General features: G+C 34.3%; 8 non-coding genes across 8 annotated transcripts; all 8 read left to right on the top strand.

Moving 5' to 3' along the window:
- Positions 1-532: 532 nt before the first annotated feature.
- On the top strand, positions 533-604 carry Trnad-guc (transfer RNA aspartic acid (anticodon GUC)). Its single transcript has one exon. It is a non-coding gene; the product is annotated as a tRNA-Asp (tRNA).
- Positions 605-2,264: 1,660 nt separating this feature from the next.
- Trnad-guc (transfer RNA aspartic acid (anticodon GUC)) lies at positions 2,265-2,336 on the top strand. Its single transcript has one exon. It is a non-coding gene; the product is annotated as a tRNA-Asp (tRNA).
- Positions 2,337-3,996: 1,660 nt separating this feature from the next.
- Trnad-guc (transfer RNA aspartic acid (anticodon GUC)) lies at positions 3,997-4,068 on the top strand. The gene has a single exon. It is a non-coding gene; the product is annotated as a tRNA-Asp (tRNA).
- A 1,660-nt stretch (positions 4,069-5,728) lies between these two features.
- On the top strand, positions 5,729-5,800 carry Trnad-guc (transfer RNA aspartic acid (anticodon GUC)). The gene has a single exon. It is a non-coding gene; the product is annotated as a tRNA-Asp (tRNA).
- A 3,392-nt stretch (positions 5,801-9,192) lies between these two features.
- On the top strand, positions 9,193-9,264 carry Trnad-guc (transfer RNA aspartic acid (anticodon GUC)). Its single transcript has one exon. It is a non-coding gene; the product is annotated as a tRNA-Asp (tRNA).
- Positions 9,265-10,924: 1,660 nt separating this feature from the next.
- Positions 10,925-10,996, top strand: Trnad-guc (transfer RNA aspartic acid (anticodon GUC)). Its single transcript has one exon. It is a non-coding gene; the product is annotated as a tRNA-Asp (tRNA).
- A 1,660-nt stretch (positions 10,997-12,656) lies between these two features.
- On the top strand, positions 12,657-12,728 carry Trnad-guc (transfer RNA aspartic acid (anticodon GUC)). Its single transcript has one exon. It is a non-coding gene; the product is annotated as a tRNA-Asp (tRNA).
- A 1,660-nt stretch (positions 12,729-14,388) lies between these two features.
- Positions 14,389-14,460, top strand: Trnad-guc (transfer RNA aspartic acid (anticodon GUC)). The gene has a single exon. It is a non-coding gene; the product is annotated as a tRNA-Asp (tRNA).
- Positions 14,461-16,021: the final 1,561 nt, after the last annotated feature.

Genomic DNA, 16,021 nt, shown 5'->3' with positions numbered 1-16,021 from the left:
ATCTCATCAAAGCAAACGATGCACTAAAGACAAATATACAAAATAAGTTTTTCAGTACCTTGAATAAGTACTCAACTGAATATAAATCTTCACTTAGTTAAACTAGAGATATCTAAAGCTTGTTGATAAATATACACGTATAATGACGAGCCAATTAAAATAATATTTCCAATTATCACTGATGGTTTTACAACTTTACAGTATTCAACAAAAATGTGTTTAGCTATTATTTTGAAATCACCAATTCTTGTTCTTTTTGAAAGACACACAAATCAATAAAGTTCAAATGCAATTTAATTTGTTTGCAAGTGGTCTTACGTTTAATGTTGAATATTTCTATCATCTGAGATGTATAGGAAACACGGTTCGATTAGTAAACCATACAATTGTTAACAAAAATATGGATAGAGTTGATATGATATATTAATTTGTAAATGTGACATTCCAAATCTCAGAAGCTTTTTTTTTCTTTCTTATTATTCAAAACGCGAAATAACACCAGCCAATATAGGTATGCTACCCTGTCACGTCTTCCTCGTTAGTATAGTGGTCAGTATCCCCGCCTGTCACGCGGGAGACCGGGGTTCGATTCCCCGACGGGGAGATCTTTTTCAAAGGCTGAAGTTATTCATTTGCTTTTTCTACTCTTATGTTATTTCGATTCCGCTCAAATTGTAAACCTTAACATAATTCTAGAGATAACTGATTGGAAGTTGGTAGTTGAAACATGAATGAAATACACGAACTTTGCTGTATATTTGGAACCATGAAATTACATGAATAACATTTGAAAACTGAAACATAACAGATAAATACGTGCGCATATATAAAGACAAAACAATAAAGAAAAGCTGAATAATATTTTTTTTAATACAAAAGGTTGGAACAAACATATACTTAATATAGAAAATGAAAATAATAAAATGATGCAACATTTTATGCAACAGCACACGTGCGCAAGTTTTGCTGACAACGCCGACCATGTTGACCTCGCAGAACACTGGTAACCAACGAAGAGCATGACAGGTTCGGGAAAGATGGACCAACATCAGATGTTTTACTGAAATTGATTCTTCTTCCAATTGGCTCTGTAGTTGTTTGGTGAGCGTAAGAAGGATTTTTGCAAGCAGTGATATCTGACACGTGTCTAAAACGTTTCGCTTGCTGTCGATAGTCTTTGAAAAGGCATTCTGGTTGGCATTGCAAACGATCGTTTACATGTTCATTTTCTTCGCTTCGAGCTCGTTTCCTTGTTGTACTAGTCGTTGCAGATTTGTTAATGCAAGTGGGTTTACTGTTGGTTGATTGTCTCTTCATTCTACGTCTTGGTTTCGCTGTATGAAATCTTTCAATCTTTGGAGACACGTGAAGCGTTTCACAGAAACTCATGCTCAGGAGTCCGATTGCATTGCAGTTCTCAACAGCATTGGGTGACATTTTATTACTAAAGTCGTCTTGCGATAAATTGAACTCGCTTTTATAATTGTGTCAAACGAAGTATAAGCCAAGTAGTTGATTCCATATTTTTATAGGCAGCAAAGTTGATTTTGATAATTACAAACAAAAAAGGAGAACTGTCTAATAAAGCGCTGCTGAAATTTTCTGTTAACCTTATCAGTGTTGTTTTTTCAAATTCATTGACCACCCGCTTGCAGAACGGCTGTCCCTTTGATGTACTAATCACAATCTGTATTACCTTTTTGATCAGTTTATCAAGTATTTTTCGGTTTCAATCTCATCAAAGCAAACGATGCACTAAAGACAAATATACAAAATAAGTTTTTCAGTACCTTGAATAAGTACTCAACTGAATATAAATCTTCACTTAGTTAAACTAGAGATATCTAAAGCTTGTTGATAAATATACACGTATAATGACGAGCCAATTAAAATAATATTTCCAATTATCACTGATGGTTTTACAACTTTACAGTATTCAACAAAAATGTGTTTAGCTATTATTTTGAAATCACCAATTCTTGTTCTTTTTGAAAGACACACAAATCAATAAAGTTCAAATGCAATTTAATTTGTTTGCAAGTGGTCTTACGTTTAATGTTGAATATTTTCATCATCTGAGATGTATAGGAAACACGGTTCGATTAGTAAACCATACAATTGTTAACAAAAATATGGATAGAGTTGATATGATATATTAATTTGTAAATGTGACATTCCAAATCTCAGAAGCTTTTTTTTTCTTTTTTATTATTCAAAACGCGAAATAACACCAGCCAATATAGGTATGCTACCCTGTCACGTCTTCCTCGTTAGTATAGTGGTCAGTATCCCCGCCTGTCACGCGGGAGACCGGGGTTCGATTCCCCGACGGGGAGATCTTTTTCAAAGGCTGAAGTTATTCATTTGCTTTTTCTACTCTTATGTTATTTCGATTCCGCTCAAATTGTAAACCTTAACATAATTCTAGATATAACTGATTGGAAGTTGGTAGTTGAAACATGAATAAAATACACGAACTTTGCTGTATATTTGGAACCATGAAATTACATGAATAACATTTGAAAACTGAAACATAACAGATTAATACGTGCGCATATATAAAGACAAAACAATAAAGAAAAGCTGAATAATATTTTTTTTAATACAAAAGGTTGGAACAAACATATACTTAATATAGAAAATGAAAATAATAAAATGATGCAACATTTTATGCAACAGCACACGTGCGCAAGTTTTGCTGACAACGCCGACCATGTTGACCTCGCAGAACACTGGTAACCAACGAAGAGCATGACAGGTTCGGGAAAGATGGACCAACATCAGATATTTTACTGAAATTGATTCTTCTTCCAATTGACACTGTAGTTGTTTGGTGAGCGTAAGAAGGATTTTTGCAAGCAGTGATATCTGACACGTGTCTAAAACGTTTCGCTTGCTGTCGATAGTCTTTGAAAAGGCATTCTGGTTGGCATTGCAAACGATCGTTTACATGTTAATAGTCCTCGCTTCGAGCTCGTTTCCTTGTTGTACTAGTCGTTGCAGATTTGTTAATGCAAGTGGGTTTACTGTTGGTTGATTGTCTCTTCATTCTACGTCTTGGTTTCGCTGTATGAAATCTTTCAATCTTTGGAGACACGTGAAGCGTTTCACAGAAACTCATGCTCAGGAGTCCGATTGCATTGCAGTTCTCAACAGCATTGGGTGACATTTTATTACTAAAGTCGTCTTGCGATAAATTGAACTCGCTTTTATAATTGTGTCAAACGAAGTATAAGCCAAGTAGTTGATTCCGTATTTATATAGGCAGCAAAGCTGATTTTGATAATTACAAAGAAAAAAAGAGAACTGTCTAATGAAGCGCTGCTGAAATTTTCTGTTAACCTTATCAGTGTTGTTTTTTCAAATTCATTGACCACCCGCTTGCAGAACGGCTGTCCCTTTGATGTACTAATCACAATTTGTATTACCTCTTTAATCAGTTTATCAAGTATTTTTCGGTTTCAATCTCATCAAAGCAAACGATGCACTAAAGACAAATATACAAAATAAGTTTTTCAGTACCTTGAATAAGTACTCAACTGAATATAAATCTTCACTTAGTTAAACTAGAGATATCTAAAGCTTGTTGATAAATATACACGTATAATGACGAGCCAATTAAAATAATATTTCCAATTATCACTGATGGTTTTACAACTTTACAGTATTCAACAAAAATGTGTTTAGCTATTATTTTGAAATCACCAATTCTTGTTCTTTTTGAAAGACACACAAATCAATAAAGTTCAAATGCAATTTAATTTGTTTGCAAGTGGTCTTACGTTTAATGTTGAATATTTCTATCATCTGAGATGTATAGGAAACACGGTTCGATTAGTAAACCATACAATTGTTAACAAAAATATGGATAGAGTTGATATGATATATTAATTTGTAAATGTGACATTCCAAATCTCAGAAGCTTTTTTTTTCTTTCTTATTATTCAAAACGCGAAATAACACCAGCCAATATAGGTATGCTACCCTGTCACGTCTTCCTCGTTAGTATAGTGGTCAGTATCCCCGCCTGTCACGCGGGAGACCGGGGTTCGATTCCCCGACGGGGAGATCTTTTTCAAAGGCTGAAGTTATTCATTTGCTTTTTCTACTCTTATGTTATTTCGATTCCGCTCAAATTGTAAACCTTAACATAATTCTAGATATAACTGATTGGAAGTTGGTAGTTGAAACATGAATGAAATACACGAACTTTGCTGTATATTTGGAACCATGAAATTACATGAATAACATTTGAAAACTGAAACATAACAGATAAATACGTGCGCATATATAAAGACAAAACAATAAAGAAAAGCTGAATAATATTTTTTTTAATACAAAAGGTTGGAACAAACATATACTTAATATAGAAAATGAAAATAATAAAATGATGCAACATTTTATGCAACAGCACACGTGCGCAAGTTTTGCTGACAACGCCGACCATGTTGACCTCGCAGAACACTGGTAACCAACGAAGAGCATGACAGGTTCGGGAAAGATGGACCAACATCAGATGTTTTACTGAAATTGATTCTTCTTCCAATTGGCTCTGTAGTTGTTTGGTGAGCGTAAGAAGGATTTTTGCAAGCAGTGATATCTGACACGTGTCTAAAACGTTTCGCTTGCTGTCGATAGTCTTTGAAAAGGCATTCTGGTTGGCATTGCAAACGATCGTTTACATGTTCATTTTCTTCGCTTCGAGCTCGTTTCCTTGTTGTACTAGTCGTTGCAGATTTGTTAATGCAAGTGGGTTTACTGTTGGTTGATTGTCTCTTCATTCTACGTCTTGGTTTCGCTGTATGAAATCTTTCAATCTTTGGAGACACGTGAAGCGTTTCACAGAAACTCATGCTCAGGAGTCCGATTGCATTGCAGTTCTCAACAGCATTGGGTGACATTTTATTACTAAAGTCGTCTTGCGATAAATTGAACTCGCTTTTATAATTGTGTCAAACGAAGTATAAGCCAAGTAGTTGATTCCATATTTTTATAGGCAGCAAAGTTGATTTTGATAATTACAAACAAAAAAGGAGAACTGTCTAATAAAGCGCTGCTGAAATTTTCTGTTAACCTTATCAGTGTTGTTTTTTCAAATTCATTGACCACCCGCTTGCAGAACGGCTGTCCCTTTGATGTACTAATCACAATCTGTATTACCTTTTTGATCAGTTTATCAAGTATTTTTCGGTTTCAATCTCATCAAAGCAAACGATGCACTAAAGACAAATATACAAAATAAGTTTTTCAGTACCTTGAATAAGTACTCAACTGAATATAAATCTTCACTTAGTTAAACTAGAGATATCTAAAGCTTGTTGATAAATATACACGTATAATGACGAGCCAATTAAAATAATATTTCCAATTATCACTGATGGTTTTACAACTTTACAGTATTCAACAAAAATGTGTTTAGCTATTATTTTGAAATCACCAATTCTTGTTCTTTTTGAAAGACACACCAATCAATAAAGTTCAAATGCAATTTAATTTGTTTGCAAGTGGTCTTACGTTTAATGTTGAATATTTTCATCATCTGAGATGTATAGGAAACACGGTTCGATTAGTAAACCATACAATTGTTAACAAAAATATGGATAGAGTTGATATGATATATTAATTTGTAAATGTGACATTCCAAATCTCAGAAGCTTTTTTTTTCTTTTTTATTATTCAAAACGCGAAATAACACCAGCCAATATAGGTATGCTACCCTGTCACGTCTTCCTCGTTAGTATAGTGGTCAGTATCCCCGCCTGTCACGCGGGAGACCGGGGTTCGATTCCCCGACGGGGAGATCTTTTTCAAAGGCTGAAGTTATTCATTTGCTTTTTCTACTCTTATGTTATTTCGATTCCGCTCAAATTGTAAACCTTAACATAATTCTAGATATAACTGATTGGAAGTTGGTAGTTGAAACATGAATGAAATACACGAACTTTGCTGTATATTTGGAACCATGAAATTACATGAATAACATTTGAAAACTGAAACATAACAGATTAATACGTGCGCATATATAAAGACAAAACAATAAAGAAAAGCTGAATAATATTTTTTTTAATACAAAAGGTTGGAACAAACATATACTTAATATAGAAAATGAAAATAATAAAATGATGCAACATTTTATGCAACAGCACACGTGCGCAAGTTTTGCTGACAACGCCGACCATGTTGACCTCGCAGAACACTGGTAACCAACGAAGAGCATGACAGGTTCGGGAAAGATGGACCAACATCAGATATTTTACTGAAATTGATTCTTCTTCCAATTGACACTGTAGTTGTTTGGTGAGCGTAAGAAGGATTTTTGCAAGCAGTGATATCTGACACGTGTCTAAAACGTTTCGCTTGCTGTCGATAGTCTTTGAAAAGGCATTCTGGTTGGCATTGCAAACGATCGTTTACATGTTCATTTTCTTCGCTTCGAGCTCGTTTCCTTGTTGTACTAGTCGTTGCAGATTTGTTAATGCAAGTGGGTTTACTGTTGGTTGATTGTCTCTTCATTCTACGTCTTGGTTTCGCTGTATGAAATCTTTCAATCTTTGGAGACACGTGAAGCGTTTCACAGAAACTCATGCTCAGGAGTCCGATTGCATTGCAGTTCTCAACAGCATTGGGTGACATTTTATTACTAAAGTCGTCTTGCGATAAATTGAACTCGCTTTTATAATTGTGTCAAACGAAGTATAAGCCAAGTAGTTGATTCCGTATTTATATAGGCAGCAAAGCTGATTTTGATAATTACAAAGAAAAAAGGAGAACTGTCTAATGAAGCGCTGCTGAAATTTTCTGTTAACCTTATCAGTGTTGTTTTTTCAAATTCATTGACCACCCGCTTGCAGAACGGCTGTCCCTTTGATGTACTAATCACAATCTGTATTACCTCTTTAATCAGTTTATCAAGTATTTTTCGGTTTCAATCTCATCAAAGCAAACGATGCACTAAAGACAAATATACAAAATAAGTTTTTCAGTACCTTGAATAAGTACTCAACTGAATATAAATCTTCACTTAGTTAAACTAGAGATATCTAAAGCTTGTTGATAAATATACACGTATAATGACCAGCCAATTAAAATAATATTTCCAATTATCACTGATGGTTTTACAACTTTACAGTATTCAACAAAAATGTGTTTAGCTATTATTTTGAAATCACAAATTCTTGTTCTTTTTGAAAGACACACAAATCAATAAAGTTCAAATGCAATTTAATTTGTTTGCAAGTGGTCTTACGTTTAATGTTGAATATTTCTATCATCTGAGATGTATAGGAAACACGGTTCGATTAGTAAACCATACAATTGTTAACAAAAATATGGATAGAGTTGATATGATATATTAATTTGTAAATGTGACATTCCAAATCTCAGAAGCTTTTTTTTTCTTTCTTATTATTCAAAACGCGAAATAACACCAGCCAATATAGGTATGCTACCCTGTAACGTCTTCCTCGTTAGTATAGTGGCCAGTATCCCCGTCTGTCACGCGGGAGACCGGGGTTCGATTCCCCGACGGGGAGATCTTTTTCAAAGGCTGAAGTTATTCATTTGCTTTTTCTACTCTTATGTTATTTCGATTCCGCTCAAATTGTAAACCTTAACATAATTCTAGATATAACTGATTGGAAGTTGGTAGTTGAAACATGAATGAAATACACGAACTTTGCTGTATATTTGGAACCATGAAATTACATGAATAACATTTGAAAACTGAAACATAACAGATAAATACGTGCGCATATATAAAGACAAAACAATAAAGAAAAGCTGAATAATATTTTTTTTAATACAAAAGGTTGGAACAAACATATACTTAATATAGAAAATGAAAATAATAAAATGATGCAACATTTTATGCAACAGCACACGTGCGCAAGTTTTGCTGACAACGCCGACCATGTTGACCTCGCAGAACACTGGTAACCAACGAAGAGCATGACAGGTTCGGGAAAGATGGACCAACATCAGATATTTTACTGAAATTGATTCTTCTTCCAATTGGCACTGTAGTTGTTTGGTGAGCGTAAGAAGGATTTTTGCAAGCAGTGATATCTGACACGTGTCTAAAACGTTTCGCTTGCTGTCGATAGTCTTTGAAAAGGCATTCTGGTTGGCATTGCAAACGATCGTTTACATGTTCATTTTCTTCGCTTCGAGCTCGTTTCCTTGTTGTACTAGTCGTTGCAGATTTGTTAATGCAAGTGGGTTTACTGTTGGTTGATTGTCTCTTCATTCTACGTCTTGGTTTCGCTGTATGAAATCGTTCAATCTTTGGAGACACGTGAAGCGTTTCACAGAAACTCATGCTCAGGAGTCCGATTGCATTGCAGTTCTCAACAGCATTGGGTGACATTTTATTACTAAAGTCGTCTTGCGATAAATTGAACTCGCTTTTATAATTGTGTCAAACGAAGTATAAGCCAAGTAGTTGATTCCGTATTTATATAGGCAGCAAAGCTGATTTTGATAATTACAAAGAAAAAAGGAGAACTGTCTAATGAAGCGCTGCTGAAATTTTCTGTTAACCTTATCAGTGTTGTTTTTTCAAATTCATTGACCACCCGCTTGCAGAACGGCTGTCCCTTTGATGTACTAATCACAATCTGTATTACCTCTTTAATCAGTTTATCAAGTATTTTTCGGTTTCAATCTCATCAAAGCAAACGATGCACTAAAGACAAATATACAAAATAAGTTTTTCATTACCTTGAATAAGTACTCAACTGAATATAAATCTTCACTTAGTTAAACTAGAGATATCTAAAGCTTGTTGATAAATATACACGTATAATGACGAGCCAATTAAAATAATATTTCCAATTATCACTGATGGTTTTACAACTTTACAGTATTCAACAAAAATGTGTTTAGCTATTATTTTGAAATCACAAATTCTTGTTCTTTTTGAAAGACACACAAATCAATAAAGTTCAAATGCAATTTAATTTGTTTGCAAGTGGTCTTACGTTTAATGTTGAATATTTCTATCATCTGAGATGTATAGGAAACACGGTTCGATTAGTAAACCATACAATTGTTAACAAAAATATGGATAGAGTTGATATGATATACTAATTTGTAAATGTGACATTCCAAATCTCAGAAGCTTTTTTTTTCTTTCTTATTATTCAAAACGCGAAATAACACCAGCCAATATAGGTATGCTACCCTGTAACGTCTTCCTCGTTAGTATAGTGGTCAGTATCCCCGCCTGTCACGCGGGAGACCGGGGTTCGATTCCCCGACGGGGAGATCTTTTTCAAAGGCTGAAGTTATTCATTTGCTTTTTCTACTCTTATGTTATTTCGATTCCGCTCAAATTGTAAACCTTAACATAATTCTAGATATAACTGATTGGAAGTTGGTAGTTGAAACATGAATGAAATACACGAACTTTGCTGTATATTTGGAACCATGAAATTACATGAATAACATTTGAAAACTGAAACATAACAGATAAATACGTGCGCATATATAAAGACAAAACAATAAAGAAAAGCTGAATAATATTTTTTTTAATACAAAAGGTTGGAACAAACATATACTTAATATAGAAAATGAAAATAATAAAATGATGCAACATTTTATGCAACAGCACACGTGCGCAAGTTTTGCTGACAACGCCGACCATGTTGACCTCGCAGAACACTGGTAACCAACGAAGAGCATGACAGGTTCGGGAAAGATGGACCAACATCAGATATTTTACTGAAATTGATTCTTCTTCCAATTGGCACTGTAGTTGTTTGGTGAGCGTAAGAAGGATTTTTGCAAGCAGTGATATCTGACACGTGTCTAAAACGTTGCGCTTGCTGTCGATAGTCTTTGAAAAGGCATTCTGGTTGGCATTGCAAACGATCGTTTACATGTTCATTTTCTTCGCTTCGAGCTCGTTTCCTTGTTGTACTAGTCGTTGCAGATTTGTTAATGCAAGTGGGTTTACTGTTGGTTGATTGTCTCTTCATTCTACGTCTTGGTTTCGCTGTATGAAATCGTTCAATCTTTGGAGACACGTGAAGCGTTTCACAGAAACTCATGCTCAGGAGTCCGATTGCATTGCAGTTCTCAACAGCATTGGGTGACATTTTATTACTAAAGTCGTCTTGCGATAAATTGAACTCGCTTTTATAATTGTGTCAAACGAAGTATAAGCCAAGTAGTTGATTCCGTATTTATATAGGCAGCAAAGCTGATTTTGATAATTACAAAGAAAAAAGGAGAACTGTCTAATGAAGCGCTGCTGAAATTTTCTGTTAACCTTATCAGTGTTGTTTTTTCAAATTCATTGACCACCCGCTTGCAGAACGGCTGTCCCTTTGATGTGCTAATCACAATCTGTATTACCTCTTTAATCAGTTTATCAAGTATTTTTCGGTTTCAATCTCATCAAAGCAAACGATGCACTAAAGACAAATATACAAAATAAGTTTTTCAGTACCTTGAATAAGTACTCAACTGAATATAAATCTTCACTTAGTTAAACTAGAGATATCTAAAGCTTGTTGATAAATATACACGTATAATGACGAGCCAATTAAAATAATATTTCCAATTATCACTGATGGTTTTACAACTTTACAGTATTCAACAAAAATGTGTTTAGCTATTATTTTGAAATCACAAATTCTTGTTCTTTTTGAAAGACACACAAATCAATAAAGTTCAAATGCAATTTAATTTGTTTGCAAGTGGTCTTACGTTTAATGTTGAATATGTCTATCATCTGAGATGTATAGGAAACACGGTTCGATTAGTAAACCATACAATTGTTAACAAAAATATGGATAGAGTTGATATGATATACTAATTTGTAAATGTGACATTCCAAATCTCAGAAGCTTTTTTTTTCTTTCTTATTATTCAAAACGCGAAATAACACCAGCCAATATAGGTATGCTACCCTGTAACGTCTTCCTCGTTAGTATAGTGGTCAGTATCCCCGCCTGTCACGCGGGATACCGGGGTTCGATTCCCCGACGGGGAGATCTTTTTCAAAGGCTGAAGTTATTCATTTGCTTTTTCTACTCTTATGTTATTTCGATTCCGCTCAAATTGTAAACCTTAACATAATTCTAGATATAACTGATTGGAAGTTGGTAGTTGAAACATGAATGAAATACACGAACTTTGCTGTATATTTGGAACTATGAAATTACATGAATAACATTTGAAAACTGAAACATAACAGATAAATACGTGCGCATATATAAAGACAAAACAATAAAGAAAAGCTGAATAATATTTTTTTTAATACAAAAGGTTGGAACAAACATATACTTAATATAGAAAATGAAAATAATAAAATGATGCAACATTTTATGCAACAGCACACGTGCGCAAGTTTTGCTGACAACGCCGACCATGTTGACCTCGCAGAACACTGGTAACCAACGAAGAGCATGACAGGTTCGGGAAAGATGGACCAACATCAGATATTTTACTGAAATTGATTCTTCTTCCAATTGGCACTGTAGTTGTTTGGTGAGCGTAAGAAGGATTTTTGCAAGCAGTGATATCTGACACGTGTCTAAAACGTTTCGCTTGCTGTCGATAGTCTTTGAAAAGGCATTCTGGTTGGCATTGCAAACGATCGTTTACATGTTCATTTTCTTCGCTTCGAGCTCGTTTCCTTGTTGTACTAGTCGTTGCAGATTTGTTAATGCAAGTGGGTTTACTGTTGGTTGATTGTCTCTTCATTCTACGTCTTGGTTTCGCTGTATGAAATCGTTCAATCTTTGGAGACACGTGAAGCGTTTCACAGAAACTCATGCTCAGGAGTCCGATTGCATTGCAGTTCTCAACAGCATTGGGTGACATTTTATTACTAAAGTCGTCTTGCGATAAATTGAACTCGCTTTTATAATTGTGTCAAACGAAGTATAAGCCAAGTAGTTGATTCCGTATTTATATAGGCAGCAAAGCTGATTTTGATAATTACAAAGAAAAAAGGAGAACTGTCTAATGAAGCGCTGCTGAAATTTTCTGTTAACCTTATCAGTGTTGTTTTTTCAAATTCATTGACCACCCGCTTGCAGAACGGCTGTCCCTTTGATGTACTAATCACAATCTGTATTACCTCTTTAATCAGTTTATCAAGTATTTTTCGGTTTCAATCTCATCAAAGCAAACGATGCACTAAAGACAAATATACAAAATAAGTTTTTCAGTACCTTGAATAAGTACTCAACTGAATATAAATCTTCAATTAGTTAAACTAGAGATATCTAAAGCTTGTTGATAAATATACACGTATAATGACGAGCCAATTAAAATAATATTTCCAATTATCACTGATGGTTTTACAACTTTACAGTGTTCAACAAAAATGTGTTTAGCTATTATTTTGAAATCACAAATTCTTGTTCTTTTTGAAAGACACACAAATCAATAAAGTTCAAATGCAATTTAATTTGTTTGCAAGTGGTCTTACGTTTAATGTTGAATATTTCTATCATCTGAGATGTATAGGAAACACGGTTCGATTAGTAAACCATACAATTGTTAACAAAAATATGGATAGAGTTGATATGATATACTAATTTGTAAATGTGACATTCCAAATCTCAGAAGCTTTTTTTTTCTTTCTTATTATTCAAAACGCGAAATAACACCAGCCAATATAGGTATGCTACCCTGTAACGTCTTCCTCGTTAGTATAGTGGTCAGTATCCCCGCCTGTCACGCGGGAGACCGGGGTTCGATTCCCCGACGGGGAGATCTTTTTCAAAGGCTGAAGTTATTCATTTGCTTTTTCTACTCTTATGTTATTTCGATTCCGCTCAAATTGTAAACCTTAACATAATTCTAGATATAACTGATTGGAAGTTGGTAGTTGAAACATGAATGAAATACACGAACTTTGCTGTATATTTGGAACCATGAAATTACATGAATAACATTTGAAAACTGAAACATAACAGATAAATACGTGCGCATATATAAAGACAAAACAATAAAGAAAAGCTGAATAATATTTTTTTTAATACAAAAGGTTGGAACAAACATATACTTAATATAGAAAATGAAAATAATAAAATGATGCAACATTTTATGCAACAGCACACGTGCGCAAGTTTTGCTGACAACGCCGACCATGTTGACCTCGCAGAACACTGGTAACCAACGAAGAGCATGACAGGTTCGGGAAAGATGGACCAACATCAGATATTTTACTGAAATTGATTCTTCTTCCAATTGGCACTGTAGTTGTTTGGTGAGCGTAAGAAGGATTTTTGCAAGCAGTGATATCTGACACGTGTCTAAAACGTTTCGCTTGCTGTCGATAGTCTTTGAAAAGGCATTCTGGTTGGCATTGCAAACGATCGTTTACATTTTCATTTTCTTCGCTTCGAGCTCGTTTCCTTGTTGTACTAGTCGTTGCAGATTTGTTAATGCAAGTGGGTTTACTGTTGGTTGATTGTCTCTTCATTCTACGTCTTGGTTTCGCTGTATGAAATATTTCAATCTTTGGAGACACGTGAAGCGTTTCACAGAAACTCATGCTCAGGAGTCCGATTGCATTGCAGTTCTCAACAGCATTGGGTGACATTTTATTACTAAAGTCGTCTTGCGATAAATTGAACTCGCTTTTATAATTGTGTCAAACGAAGTATAAGCCAAGTAGTTGATTCCGTATTTATATAGGCAGCAAAGCTGATTTTGATAATTACAAAGAAAAAAGGAGAACTGTCTAATGAAGCGCTGCTGAAATTTTCTGTTAACCTTATCAGTGTTGTTTTTTCAAATTCATTGACCACCCGCTTGCAGAACGGCTGTCCCTTTGATGTACTAATCACAATCTGTATTACCTCTTTAATCAGTTTATCAAGTATTTTTCGGTTTCAATCTCATCAAAGCAAACGATGCACTAAAGACAAATATACAAAATAAGTTTTTCAGTACCTTGAATAAGTACTCAACTGAATATAAATCTTCACTTAGTTAAACTAGAGATATCTAAAGCTTGTTGATAAATATACACGTATAATGACGAGCCAATTAAAATAATATTTCCAATTATCACTGATGGTTTTACAACTTTACAGTATTCAACAAAAATGTGTTTAGCTATTATTTTGAAATCACAAATTCTTGTTCTTTTTGAAAGACACACAAATCAATAAAGTTCAAATGCAATTTAATTTGTTTGCAAGTGGTCTTACGTTTAATGTTGAATATTTCTATCATCTGAGATGTATAGGAAACACGGTTCGATTAGTAAACCATACAATTGTTAACAAAAATATGGATAGAGTTGATATGATATACTAATTTGTAAATGTGACATTCCAAATCTCAGAAGCTTTTTTTTTCTTTCTTATTATTCAAAACGCGAAATAACACCAGCCAATATAGGTATGCTACCCTGTAACGTCTTCCTCGTTAGTATAGTGGTCAGTATCCCCGCCTGTCACGCGGGAGACCGGGGATCGATTCCCCGACGGGGAGATCTTTTTCAAAGGCTGAAGTTATTCATTTGCTTTTTCTACTCTTATGTTATTTCGATTCCGCTCAAATTGTAAACCTTAACATAATTCTAGATATAACTGATTGGAAGTTGGTAGTTGAAACATGAATGAAATACACGAACTTTGCTGTATATTTGGAACCATGAAATTACATGAATAACATTTGAAAACTGAAACATAACAGATAAATACGTGCGCATATATAAAGACAAAACAATAAAGAAAAGCTGAATAATATTTTTTTTAATACAAAAGGTTGGAACAAACATATACTTAATATAGAAAATGAAAATAATAAAATGATGCAACATTTTATGCAACAGCACACGTGCGCAAGTTTTGCTGACAACGCCGACCATGTTGACCTCGCAGAACACTGGTAACCAACGAAGAGCATGACAGGTTCGGGAAAGATGGACCAACATCAGATATTTTACTGAAATTGATTCTTCTTCCAATTGGCACTGTAGTTGTTTGGTGAGCGTAAGAAGGATTTTTGCAAGCAGTGATATCTGACACGTGTCTAAAACGTTTCGCTTGCTGTCGATAGTCTTTGAAAAGGCATTCTGGTTGGCATTGCAAACGATCGTTTACATGTTCATTTTCTTCGCTTCGAGCTCGTTTCCTTGTTGTACTAGTCGTTGCAGATTTGTTAATGCAAGTGGTTTACTGTTGGTTGATTGTCTCTTCATTCTACGTCTTGGTTTCGCTGTATGAAATATTTCAATCTTTGGAGACACGTGAAGCGTTTCACAGAAACTCATGCTCAGGAGTCCGATTGCATTGCAGTTCTCAACAGCATTGGGTGACATTTTATTACTAAAGTCGTCTTGCGATAAATTGAACTCGCTTTTATAATTGTGTCAAACGAAGTATAAGCCAAGTAGTTGATTCCGTATTTATATAGGCAGCAAAGCTGATTTTGATAATTACAAAGAAAAAAGGAGAACTGTCTAATGAAGCGCTGCTGAAATTTTCTGTTAACCTTATCAGTGTTGTTTTTTCAAATTCATTGACCACCCGCTTGCAGAACGGCTGTCCATTTGATGTACTAATCACAATCTGTATTACCTCTTTAATCAGTTTATCAAGTACTTTTCGGTTTCAATCTCATCAAAGCAAACGATGCACTAAAGACAAATATACAAAATAAGTTTTTCAGTACCTTGAATAAGTACTCAACTGAATATAAATCTTCACTTAGTTAAACTAGAGATATCTAAAGCTTGTTGATAAATATACACGTATAATGACGAGCCAATTAAAATAATATTTCCAATTATCACTGATGGTTTTACAACTTTACAGTATTCAACAAAAATGTGTTTAGCTATTATTTTGAAATCACAAATTCTTGTTCTTTTTGAAAGACACACAAATCAATAAAGTTCAAATGCAATTTAATTTGTTTGCAAGTGGTCTTACGTTTAATGTTGAATATTTCTATCATCTGAGATGTATAGGAAACACGGTTCGATTAGTAAACCATACAATTGTTAACAAAAATATGGATAGAGTTGATATGATATACTAATTTGTAA

This window comes from Ascidiella aspersa, chromosome 3 (genome assembly GCF_963924565.1).
Source record: "Ascidiella aspersa chromosome 3, kaAscAspe10.2, whole genome shotgun sequence".
NCBI lineage: Eukaryota > Metazoa > Chordata > Ascidiacea > Phlebobranchia > Ascidiidae > Ascidiella > Ascidiella aspersa.
This window is presented reverse-complemented; position numbering and strand designations above follow the sequence as displayed.